The sequence below is a fragment of the Battus philenor genome, unplaced genomic scaffold (genome assembly GCF_028537555.1).
Source record: "Battus philenor isolate CCGP_79_NKW_IND1 unplaced genomic scaffold, ilBatPhil1.0.hap1 SCAF_19, whole genome shotgun sequence".
NCBI lineage: Eukaryota > Metazoa > Arthropoda > Insecta > Lepidoptera > Papilionidae > Battus > Battus philenor.
This window is the reverse complement of record NW_027181681.1, coordinates 3,137,693-3,151,317: the sequence shown is the minus strand read 5'-3', so window position 1 is coordinate 3,151,317 and position 13,625 is coordinate 3,137,693.

The window sequence follows — 13,625 nt, the reverse complement described above, 5'->3', positions numbered from 1 at the left end:
GATTGACGATTCCAAAGTGCTATTAAAAGCTTTTTCGAATAAGGAATATTTCGATTTGATTTTAAAGTGAACTAAAGGATAGTTGTTATCGCTTTCTTCTTTAGTTTGCTTAATTACAATTCGATTATCATTACCAACGCGATAAAAGACCTAGGAAGTGCTGAACGGGAGCAGCGCAAGACGCAGGTCATCATGTCGATCTTTGCAGTGGACGTCTATCAGCTAATTGAATGATAAAAAGTCGGTTGTGATCTATTTATTCACATATACATATATATATATATATATATATATATATATATATATATATATATGTGTATAAGTAGATCACAAATATGTATATGTAATAATGGACGTCAAAGATGGTAACCACAACATATCTATGCATTTGTTTTTGCAACTTATAAAAATATGGATCGCAACAGCGCCTACTGCTTTTATAACAACACTTTTAAAGGTCACAACAGCTCTACAACTTTTTAGTTTTGTAGTCATATAATATATTTTAAGAATTACCGATTGAAATTTAAAAATATTGTTTAAAGAATAACGCAAATCCATGAAATTGATTTTCAAATAATTTTAATTTTTAATTTAATGTCTTAATCATTCTCGGGAGTTTTTTTTTCTTGTACATTTTCAAGTTTTGCGGTGGATTATAAACCAAAAATTATACCTTATTCGGTGACTTTTAATTAAACCATGACTTAATAAGCGATTCCTCCAAAATCATTATGCCACATATCCGAACTGAGCTAGCGTGGTGGATACTGCCATGTAATATGCCCTCTCGATGACACGAGACTTGTGCCTTAAAAAGGTTTTTAAAAAAGTAGTCGAGTTTGAGTGATGTTATATCCTTCTTTTATTTATAAATCGTTTCACTGCCCGGCGCTTTCAGACAAATAAAAAAAAAACATTACAAAAATATCGTTTTCCTCGAGAATAAATAATATGTAGTTAAACAAAGTTGCGATATAAATCGTAGTGACAAAAGTTTGCAGAACGACCCCAAATAGTTTCGCTTCGTTGCCAATTCATTATGACGACCGGACTCTTTGGTAAATGACCGGAATTTCTGTGTAATTAATCCAAAGTCGAGAAACGTAATCGTTCGTGTAATTTTTGCGTATATTTAAAATTATAAGTCAATCTATTTAAAGTCTTTATTTAAAATATTAACGATTCGCTGCTTTGACTAAATTCATTCTGTTAAAATTTACAGGCCTGCCATATCCAAAAAAAAAAATCAAATATTCTTCAGAGTAATCATTTTATTTGTTGATTTTTTTTTAGTAATTTCGTCGTGACTAAGGGTCGTCGTAGCTAAAACTGATAGTCATGCCTATATACAGGGAATTATCCTTCGATTTTCACTGTGAAGTATGATATACAACAGGCTTAGCGGTTTTTATCATAGTCGTGCGTAAACGAAAAGTCTTCTCGCACTTGGGTCGGTATTCACTCCGGTTCAGCCCGCCTACTGAAACGTCACATACTTTGTTCATATATTTTGTTTATGTCTATTGTAATAACTTCTTCACAATGTATACGGAATTCCGTCATCTGCTTTCTTGCGCGGTTTTATTTATTAAAATCTTCCGAGGGATCTTACTTTTTTATTACACTGCAAAACATCAGTAACGACGTCATTATTCTAATATGTGTATAATATATATATGTATATATACATATATATTTAATGGTATATTAATACATAGTTATAATATATAAAGTGTTTTAATGTGATTATTTTCCTTCTGAATTTTAATTTTTCTTGTTTTATGTTATTAATTTATCTTTGCACCGCCCAAACGGTTAATTGGTAGATGCTTTCGGCATTGTTTGCCGTTGTACATAAAATATATAAAAGGGGTTATATTGAATAAATAAATAAATATGTATCTCAACTAGATTAGTAGTAGTTTTTTTTTTGATTCTGAAGATTTTATGTGAAAATAAATGTGTTGTTTCAACCATTTTTTCTTTACATAGGAACCTTTCCCGCTTCTTTTATTTATGTGGATAAAAACTAATCTGTTAATAACTATATAGTGAATATTTTTGTCATCTTATTTTTAATTAAGTCAACATCACAGAAAAGCGATTTAAGTATCGCGAAAGTAAATTTAAAGAAAACAGTAGACCTCTAAAAGGACAAAGGGCTCAGAGAGAAGATGTAGGAATTCCGGAACGTTTATTTTTTAACAGTACCTTCGTCTTAATGCAAATGAATTGTCTCTAATGTAAATACTTGATCGTTCAAAGAGGCCATGAATCACTACAAAGTTTTCTCTTGAAAATTAATTTTTCTTTTTTATGAGAATTCTTTTACGTGACATTTTTACAAGGACCTTTGATGAATTTGGTTTTTTATTTTGTAAAAGCATAACATAGATATATGACATTATTTCAATATTGTTTTATCTTAACAAGTTACATAAGGTGGATGTAATATTATCGGTATTCGGTATTGGGGTAAGCTGATTATTTTATATTGAATATACAATATGTATAAGTTGAAAGTAAAAAACTCAACCATATCTTTTCTAATAAAAGTGTGTTATATTAATTTTAATATGTTCTTTTACTAAAGTCATAAATCTCGTATGTCTATTTCAAAAGAGGTTTTATTGATATGTGATTAGTCTGAATTTGACTTTAAAACACATTCTATATTAATTTATTTATAACGATATTACTGATTATATAGGCGCAAAATAATACAATAATATGTTTTTCTCTTGGCTGGAATGTAGTTAGAGACTAAAGAACGTATCTCTCTAGCCACCGTACCCTGCACCTATTCTCTTCGTCACGATTATTAGGACAATCCTTATCTCAAAGGATAACCCTTATGCGACCATCTGGTATATTTACAATGTCATTCCTACAAGGAAAGCATGAAAGAAAAAAGTTAAGTTAATGTTTACCCGAATATGTAACCTTGCAAATGGCAGGGGTAGCGAGCGGTTCCCAAAAAACAAAAGGCCAATAAAAAAAAATTGTTCCTAATACAATGTTACAAATTAAACAGATTTTTTGTCATAGCGTATTTTGCAAAAATTAAAATTAATCGATGCTCAAAATTTAATTTCAGTTAAAACTAGTTTTTACTAGACTAAACGAGTTAAAAACGAGTCAGTTTAAAACTGTTTCGTCCGATTACAGATCACAAAAACAATTCAAGAATTTATGTGACGCGTATACCGGAAAGAGACGTAAGTCAAAAATGTGTGTCTCCAAAAATGGTTACCTTTGTAAATCAAAATGTCAAGATAGATTGTCTTGCAATAACAAGTAGATCCTCAATGTTTTTTTTATTTTTCATTTAACCCTTAATAGCCTAGAGTTTCAATTTTGATACCAATCTTTTAAACCGAATGTTCACATTACTATTAGTTTTTTTTATAGGTTGGTTGTACGAATTTTACTGATGTATAATATTCTTTCCAACGAAATTAAAAAAAATCTATTTTTCCCTTCATCTAGACCCTCAAGCAAACACAGTAATATTATAAAAAAAATCACTTTCGTAAATAAGGCTATTAAGGCTTAATTTAACATCCAACTGTAAATCATAGGTCTTGGCAGACGAATCTGCGGCTTGTAATCCTATTAAAACTTGATTGTGAACAATGGTAATCCTATATAAATAATGCACAGTGTGAATTTTGTAACATTGCATCCTGGAATTGAATCCTCGACCTTCGATCGCAAGTTTCAGTCCATAACCACTGGACTACTATTGCACTGTACATCTGCTCATGTTCCTTAGCAATATTCCTTTAGTGTATAATTATAATTGTTACCGTGAAGATGTCTTTAGATCTTAGATCTTTAAAAAAATATTTTGAAGTATATTTTGAAGTAGGTTGGTTTAAATTCTAAATTATTTTCCTGATGCTTGTGTTAACTAAATCTCGGAGTATCAATTGGTTATATCTGAATATAAAATAAAGTGTTGAATTATAGTTTTAACAAAGTTGTAGTAAAATAAGTTCTGACTAGGAAAATGCGTTCTAACGAAACGTTTTATTTACATTGGTATGATGCACTTTTAAATAATTTATTAAAATACATTTATACTTCGTTTCAGCTCGTAGATACCTACTACAAGGTATTGGCCTCCCCAAAGGTAATCTATGGTGGCGATATACTATAATCGTCATGCTTGACAAGCGGATTGAAAATCTCAGCGTGATATTATGGCGCGTAGTGGACGCTGCTACCCTTCTTTTAGAAACTTATTGAGCAGCAATGACAATCCCATGCAAATAATGCACAAAGTGTGAATTATATAAGATTACATCTCGCAATAGAACCTTCGACCGACAATCGCAAGTCTGAGTCCTCTACAGCTGGGTTACTTGTATATTTATATCACATTTATACTTCTGCTAGTTATATTTATTACAACCACTTCGTTTAATAAAAATGAAAATAACTTTTAGATAAATTGGAAACATCTGATATCAATTTCGATGTATAACTTGAAAGTAAATATTTTTAGAAGGCATTTGACAATTTTTTATCAAGACCATTTATTACTTGGTCGCTCTCTATAAGTTTTAAAAATGTTTTCCAGTCCCGAGTTCGTTTCGAACTGGGGTCGTTTATAAAGGTCACTTTTAAAGTTACGGCTGCATTCAGTGGACTTTTGAAGTATCGACAATGTCGTCTCTATCGAAATTTTTAGAAAGATTGTACATTTACAAAATTTATTTAAAATGATTTATTTTGAAGTGTATAGCATGACACGGTAAAGACAGCTTACTATTACTTACGGTGGAAAGATTAGGTTCTAAAATTAAAAACTGTATACTTATTTGAAATACGTCGACTACAGAATACTAAACTATGTAATTATAAAGCTGTACACTCATTAAATAAGAAAAATAATGTTCATTCATTCATTCAAGTCACTCTATAGAGATTTACTGCAAGCCATAGACCTCGCCAAAAGGTCGCCACAATGCGTCCTTAATTACGTCATCGGTTCACTTAGTTCAGGGTCTACCTACACCACCCATACCAGCTCGTGGTAGCAATACTATACAATAGCCTTTCGGCGTCAAACGGCATCGGCTTTACGACCAATATGCCCCGTCAACTGCCACTTTAGACAAGACTCCAAAATTTGTCAGTGATTGGTTTTTCAACAAATCAACTCATTTATAATTTGATTTCGCAGCGAAGCTTCAAGCATAACTGTTGCTCTTTATGTGACCACGAGCTTTCCTATGAGGCACACCGTAAGCGACACATCACTGATACATTTATCATTACAGGAAACATATGTTGGTCAAAGATCTTCGTCTTCAGATATATATAAAAAAGTTTATGTTAGATTAAAATATAATAAAATGTATTCAGAAAAAAAAAAACCTAGTTTACATTCATTATATTTGCAATTAAATGAGGTATATGTAATACATATTGATCTCTTTGTCGACGATGTACTAAATTAGAAAACAAAAATGAAGTCAGAAAAATTTACAACACGGTTGTGAATTCCCATAAAGTTACCAAGGCGAGCTTTCAGATTTTGATATTTAATTTCTAATGGAATCTGTTCCTTGTTATATTCAAAGTTTCGGCATGGATAGCCCCCCTAGTAGATGGAGTGATGATATAGCAAAAGTCGCATTAAATCACTGGATGCGCAAGATCGGGCATCATCGCGATTTTAGGAGAGGCATGTGCTTTGCAGTGGGCGTCTATCCGCTGATACAGTGATGATGTTTCACAAGTTAATTTTAGGTTGCTAAGGTTGAAAAACAGTCTTTTAAAGAAATATTTAACTATCATCAAATTGTTGACAGTCATATAGGTTTATAAGGTATATGTCAATAGTGGCCAAACTGCGGCTCGCGAGCTACGTGTGGCTCATTGAACGATTACTTTTGGCTCCGATTGACAGTCAAATTATTTCAATATTTAGATTTATATAACCTGTATCAGCACCTGAGTAATCAAAACAAATTACTGGTGTACCTTAAAGTTAGCGAAATTCAAATACTGATCATATTTAATTAACTGGCATCTTAAGTAATATTAGGAGTGCTGTCATGTACTTTTGCCGTTGTATCTAACTTCAATAAACATATTTTGTACTTTTTGTAATTTCATTAAATGTAATTTACTGTAAAAAATATATTAGTTTGCGTGTTTTAAATGCGCATTAAATTGCGGATCTAGCTATCAAGGAGCTTGGCCAGCCTTAGTATATATATTTAAAGACTTAATTAACGGTGTTATATGTATGTTTTATATATTTAAGTGCGGATAATCTTTGCGCTGCCAATACTGCGATAACTCTATAATATAAGCTTGAGAACTATGTGTAGATATGATGTGCTTCTTCGATTATGTCGTCCATTAATGATTCATCGGTCGCTGTTGACAATTCATTCCCACCAAGTACATAAAGCGACAAATGAGATTTGAATACGTAACGACCTAAAAAAATAATGTTTCTGGTTGCACGCTTTTAGTCGACTCTTTTAACTGAGCTCTTATTTTTTCTCACTTTTAATTTAACGTTGCTTACTCAAGCTGCCAGCTATTTCATCTCACGCTTTGGTAGAGCGGAAAGAAAAATAATACTTTAAAAAATTTCCAACGAAACTATTTATTTGTTTTTACTTTATTTTTTTTTACTCTCTAAAAAGCGAACGGGTATTTTTCGAACTCGTGCCACGTTTACGAAACGAAGTCGCTATTTACGTTCGTTTAAAAATTTTCAACGTCAAACATAAACAGTTAAATTTGAATAGATTTAATTCGAGTATGTTTTCAAAACCATCTGTCATTTGTATATTCGCACATTTGAAACATTCATCTATACAAATTTTGTAATATTTAATCATTTCAATAAAAAATGTACTCTGTGATTATAAAATTTTTAATTCAATATTTTTATTTTAAGCTCCATAAAATGAGTATTTCTTTTAGAAGCGAATACAAAAAAATCCCTTTTTATACCTCCAAAATGTCACGTAATAAATTTAAAAAGTTTAGGGTAGTAAAAATATATCATAATTTTGTAAAAGATTCGGTGATGATACATCTTCGGAACGAATTGCTTTTACTGCTAAATGATCTTAAAAAGCTCTACTGAGTTTGATGTGGTCTCTTCTCAAAGCTGGGTGCTTTTAAACCGTAACAGCCACGTATTTTATATTGAAGAATAAAAAATAGGTAAGCTCAATCTGGTTTTTTTTCCTTCAAAATAAGCTATTATGGAAACATGGCATAAGAGCCCAATTTGATGATCATTTGTGTATGTCATGAGAAATTCTCATCATTTCTCATCACTATAAATGAATCTCAGTAAGAAACAAGAGTAACTTAGCTTAGATAACATTGTGACATGCAGAAATGTAAGCAAAAATACAGAAATTTTACCTGTAATTAAAAACAAGGCATGCATGTCTGTAATATAGATTCAATAAATAAATAAATAATGGTACTAAGTAAATATTCAAATGAATAAATGAATTAAATTCTCGAATTATTAAAATAATCTATAATGCATTGACACTTTTCTATCTACGAATGTTTTAAATGTATATATTGCAATGGTCCAACTTTAACCTGTCTTCTCTAATTAAACCAAATCGTAGTATTGTATGTTATATCTTCAGAATTTTTGGTTTCATGTATTTCTCGATAGTTTACTTCTTCTTTTGTAAATAATTGAGGCGTAATTTTATTAATTTTAATGTAATAATCATTACATATGGTGGACATTCAAAGCAGGACTTTAGCCTCGATTATATATTTCCTATAGAACTAGTAGAAAGCGACTTTTATAGATTGTCTTACGAACACCTAAAGGTTCTCTGTTCACCTGATGAGTCGACATCATATGTTTAATGGAATCAGGCGTTATTTATGCAAAAATCCATCCTAAGTAAGAAAACGACCAATATTTAGCCACTTCCACACATGCAGTGGTAGTCGTGCAACAAAGTGCACCGCCCGCCAGCCCGCTGATAAATGCGCATACGGCAAACAATGCGAATTACACAACTACCACCGTTAAATCACTCAACACGTGTTTCACCCTTCCGGGGCATCTTCAGGAGTTATGTTACACCGATTAGTGTCAAACACAGAGTCACACCCATATGTTGTACACCATCATATGTTGTACCTGTGGTCCAGAATGTCCCAGCGACCAATTCTTTTTCGCTATATGTTGCATGCTTATTGCCACTTCAATCGAATTCACTGGTTTTTGACGATTACTTTGGTGCATCTTATTCCTGTTTTGATCTCGTAGAAGAAACTCGAACAAAACCCTCTACATGGATCTTTGGATGACTTTGAGCGACCAATGAGTCCCGTAGTGTCCCATTATAACAATAACTTAGCCTAAATCGGACCTAACGGTGCCTGATAACGTGTTTTTAACAGAAACATCTCAGATAACTGCCATAGCTGAGTAATTCACACCGAGAGCTTTTGAAGGCCCAGATTCAGCAAAGGCAATTTATTTCAATGATTTTCTTACACTGCGGACGAGCGTGTGATTTACTTTTACGAGGCCGAACAACGTATTGCTGTCACGTAAGACGTCGTAACGAGTTTGGGAGTGAAGCCTTAACGGCCTTTATTATTTACTAAATCGTGATTTACTAACGCATCTGTGTCGTTGGATCTTCTAATAATTCAAATTATATAATATTAGGTGATAAAGATAGATATAGCTAATATTTACATTGTGGATTTATAACGTATACGACCCTGAAAAGACCGCCAGTGTCTACTGGATGCAAGATGCCTTCAACTAATCTTATCGGAAATTTATTAGAGAACCAATATTCTACAGTGGACGTGGTATTATTGAAATAATAATCGGGTAGTAACATAAATATTTAATTTTTTCTGTTGCCGCTCTATGCATTTCTGTAATCTTTTTAAAAGGAAAAAAATATTCGTAAAGAGATTTAGCAAGAGTTGTAACATTTTTAATAGCAATCCATCATCTGTCCCTTTCTGAAGTACTTCTAAATTAAGGGACGATTTTAAGAGGCCCAATTAATCTGATCATCCCAAAGCTGGGCTACATCATGACGTCTTTCTTTCCTGTTTCGTGTCGTCGATTTAAAATTTGAGAGTGTAAAATTGTTTATAAGCGTTCTTTGGTCTAAAACTCGTAGAGAATGGACTACATTAGTATATTCATCGCCAGTACTGCATTCAGAAGGAATTATTATACTTTCTTTTTTTGCAATTTTCCTTCCACCTAAAGCTATAACTCAATAAAAAAATTAAACTTTGAAAGTGGAAAAGTCATTTTTCCAAACTTACAACCGATTTATTTGAGTCCCCTCGAAGAACCTTTCATTAAAGTTTTAAACCCAACTGGTACATATGAATATAATAGAGAAAACTTGTCACACAATTGTTCAAACTATTGCGATGGTATTGACTTTTTGGAAACTGTGCATTTGCCAGTTCATTTTATGGTTGCCGTGTTTGATAGTTCACGTGCTGCAAAATTATGTTCACTTCTAACCGCCGCATCAGTCATTATTTAACGATAACAAATTTATTTATTTATTCACCATTTAATCAATTAATATAGTGACCACTCTAAAATAAGTTATATTAACCAATTATTTTAATTAGAAGAACAAAGAATAATTACTTTTAAAAGTATAAAGTCTCTCGGAACAGCTAGTTGCTAATAATTATTACATTAATACACTTAATTTTGCATTTCAGTTACAGGAGATATCAATTGAAATAAATTTATCATGAATGTATTATTTATGCGTCGTTTTAGCCCATAGACGCCTACTGCAAGGCATAGGCTTGTCGTGATGATATCTATGAAGGGATATACCATAATTGCTACACTTAGCAAGCCGGTTGATGATCGCCGTATGGTATCATGGTACGAAGGAGACATTGTTGCCCATCCTCTGGAAAATTATTTGTAAGCAGTCGCAATCCTATATATTCAATTCACATCTGTGACCTACGATCACAAGTTTCAGTTCTCTAGTCCTGAGCTACCAATGCCCATGTTATTTATTAATATAAACAGTCGCATTTAAAAACTTTTTTAGCATATTTATACAAAAAAAGAGCGCCCCTACCGTATTGTAGTTAAAACTATGCTGTAGTTTTGAAAAAAATAATCATAGATAGTTATCGTCTAGTTAATGTGCATTATGAAACGCAATATTTAAAAGGCAAAGTATGATTTTTGATATAAAGTCAATATACGTTCCAATACAATCCGCTGGCACAGGTTTTAGTATAGAAATATAAAAAGTAAATTTCAAACTGAATGCTCATTATTGTACCTTTAATAGTTTTCCGATCGTTTCCGCCCCTCGTCCTATTTATTATGAAGAAACTTAGTGGAAAATTGACCGAAAATCGAGTACGACAATTACCGGGGTTTTGTCGAATCGATTCCCTTTGTTTCCATATTAGTAAGCTTTTCTGTTCTGTTGGAATTTACGGATAAATTATAGCCGTATCAAACTGTTACTATTTATGTGTTTATAATTTAATTCTATTTTCAATTGTCAGATTGTTAATTGGAGCAAAATTTTCCCGATCTATTCTTTAATTATTTATGTGTACTCTGTTGTAAAATATAATTATTTATTATTATTATTAGTACTTTAGTAATTTTTGATGTAGCTCGAAGAATTGCTCGTTTAAAGTGGCAGTTGGGGAATCCCGGGAGAGGGGGCACATTGCTCGTGTAACCTATGGTAGTTGGGGCTAAAAGGTTATCAAGCGGCGACCACCACCCGAAAGACACTTGTTCGGGACTCAATTTTACTCGTATGTAATGATATCTATATATAGGATATGGTTATATATAAGATTTAGAAAGGTAATAAGTGTCATTATAATGACATATGTATATCCTTTAGTGTACTTTCATATTATAGTGTAAAAAAAAACAAAATGTTAATATAACTTGGCAATGAATTACACTCAAATTTATACAAGTAATTGTATTAAGTTCTTCTAGTCTAAATTACCGCTATTGCTGAAGACGTATGTCTTTAACAAGTGTGTGTTGCCGGTGTTGGTTTACGGATCCGTCGTGTGATCGCTTCAATAGGCCTATTAAGTCTTAAGGTCACACAAAAGCAACGGAGAGAGATATGTCCGGAATTTCGCTGCAAGGTCGAATCAGGCATGGGGAAATCTGCAGAAAACCATGGCAGTGGGCGGAAAACATTGCTCCTGCAATCGATGGTCGTTGGGGCCGAAAGGTTGTTGAGGCGACCACGGGTCGGTAGATGCTGCGAGGGTAGATTCTCCAGAAGGTAGAGCGACGATATAAGAAGTCGTTGGAAGCGTGGAACGTAAGACCTGTCACCGAGGCTATGCACGGGGAGAATATTCCTTGCAGTGGGCGTCTCTCGGCTGATGTGATGAAGAAAGTTGGAATTCGTAGGCAAGAAGTGACTTAAAATTTTCTATAACACTGTTTGTCTTTTGACCAGCACAGAAGGCAAAGAATTTTATAGCTATACCGCCTATTTATCTCATTATTAACAACTTAATATAAAGTTATTGTTAAAAGTTCGTTTATTATAGTTCCGAAACAAAGGCAATAGAAACAATCGTTGAATGTAATAAGTAAATAAACATTAAAAGGATATTGCAACGGAATGAAATGATGTAAAAGAAAGCAGCGGATTGCTACGGGATTAATAAATATTTTATTGCAATGGCGGCGTTTCAGTGGCTGTAGAACTGAACGCCGGCACCGGAAGCTGACTAACTGCAACTTCCTGGGAGAAATAAAATATTAATTGAGAAGCGATTTAACAGCGAATCATTGTGGGAATTACGTTCGTATTTGAATTTGAGTTTTGAATTTTCATTGCCAGTTGTCGCCTGCTCTTTCGTTCATTAATAATTTAAAATAAAACATTATTAACATATTCCAAAATCAAATTTCGTTTTATATATTTTTTCCGAAAATTTAACCCAATATTGCATGTTCATTTCAAAATATTGTAGAGTAAAAACTAGATTTTTTTTGCGTATACGAAGATTCTTCTTGATACTTGATTAATTATGATCAAGTATCACGATGTATAAATCGAAAGGTCAAACTATTGTAAAAAGGACATAAGCTTTAGCTTTCTCATTGTAACTTATTTTCTATATTAGCGGTTCCGATAGATTTTGTCGAGCCAAAAGTTATTAATACAGAAGAGGTTTATTATGAGCCGGTAGGCGCAGTGTGGCTAGGTATCGTTCTTGGTCATGGATGCACAGACCGCGGCCCACCGACAGCAAAAATAATACTCTCATATATTCGAAAACTATTGAATTCTATTCGAGAATAAAACCAAAAAAAATTTATTACCTATACTTCTGGCGGCCGGCCCGCCATCAGTTCAATATTGCCTGAAGAGCCCCTGGTCTTAAAAAGTCTGTGCAACCATACCCTAGGTGGACGGACGGTTGGCAGTGCAAGACCAGTCATCGTGGTGATCTGTGAAGAGACTGACATGACGATGATGATAAAAGTTGGTATTCCAGGGCAGAAAGTACTTTTATATTTTGTCGTAACACAATCTTATAACTAGCACGAAAGATAAAGAATAATTCTATTTTGGATACAGCGACACAAATCCTTATATTCAGGACCTTTTTGTCTTTTTAGCCATGATTAAAGATTTAGAATTCAATACAAATTATTTGTCCAAAAAGCATAGAGATAAATTTTTTTGAGAATGTAAATAAAAACTTTAAATATTTAAGTTGAATATAAGCATATTTTAAATAAACAAATTAACAGTAAATTTCTGTTTCAGTAAAACCTGTGTATTCATATATTTTTTTATCAAAACATTGAAATTATAAAAGTTAAACCGGTAATTAATTCACTTTCTAAATTTTACTTAAGACATAACAGGAATAATTAAAAGAGATTAATTTTGAAAGGCGTTTTTAAAAGGAAATTCTTTTGCGTATTCTCAAAGGATCTTACGGTAATGAAGGTATATTTAAAAATTAAAACGCAGGTTAATTGTGCGTAACTTCTGACCTTTTAAGCTCATAGGTATACAGCTTTTATCAAATAAATCATTTACATTCTATTAAGTAGTCTAAGATGAGTGAACTATTTATTTTTATCTGATCAGGCATTCTACTAAATACTCATAATTTAAAACAAAAATACTTAAAATACTAGTTAGAGATTATTACACAATTCTGGAATATTCGAACGACAAAAATTCTTTAGGCCTATCGATTTAGCTTCCACCTGCTCATTCAATATTAAACACTAAGCAGCCCGCTGGAGTTTATTTTCGGCGCATGTCCTTTTTTTATTTTTATGGGTAAAGTATTTGACTTCTCTCTCACCTTTTTATAAGCCAAAACGAGCTCTGCGACGGTACATTCTTACTTAAAAGATAAATGTTGACTCTTGACTGCTTTCGAAATGCGGTAGCATAGATAAATATATTTTTGACGTTTTATAAGCGCTAGTTGAAATAAATAATTTGGAATTTAAAAATTAATTTTTTTATCTAACTTCTTTTTAGCCGTATGCTCTAAGCAGAGCAGCTGTGATCATTGCATTATCTTATTGTTTTCGAGGCTCTTCGCACGCATCT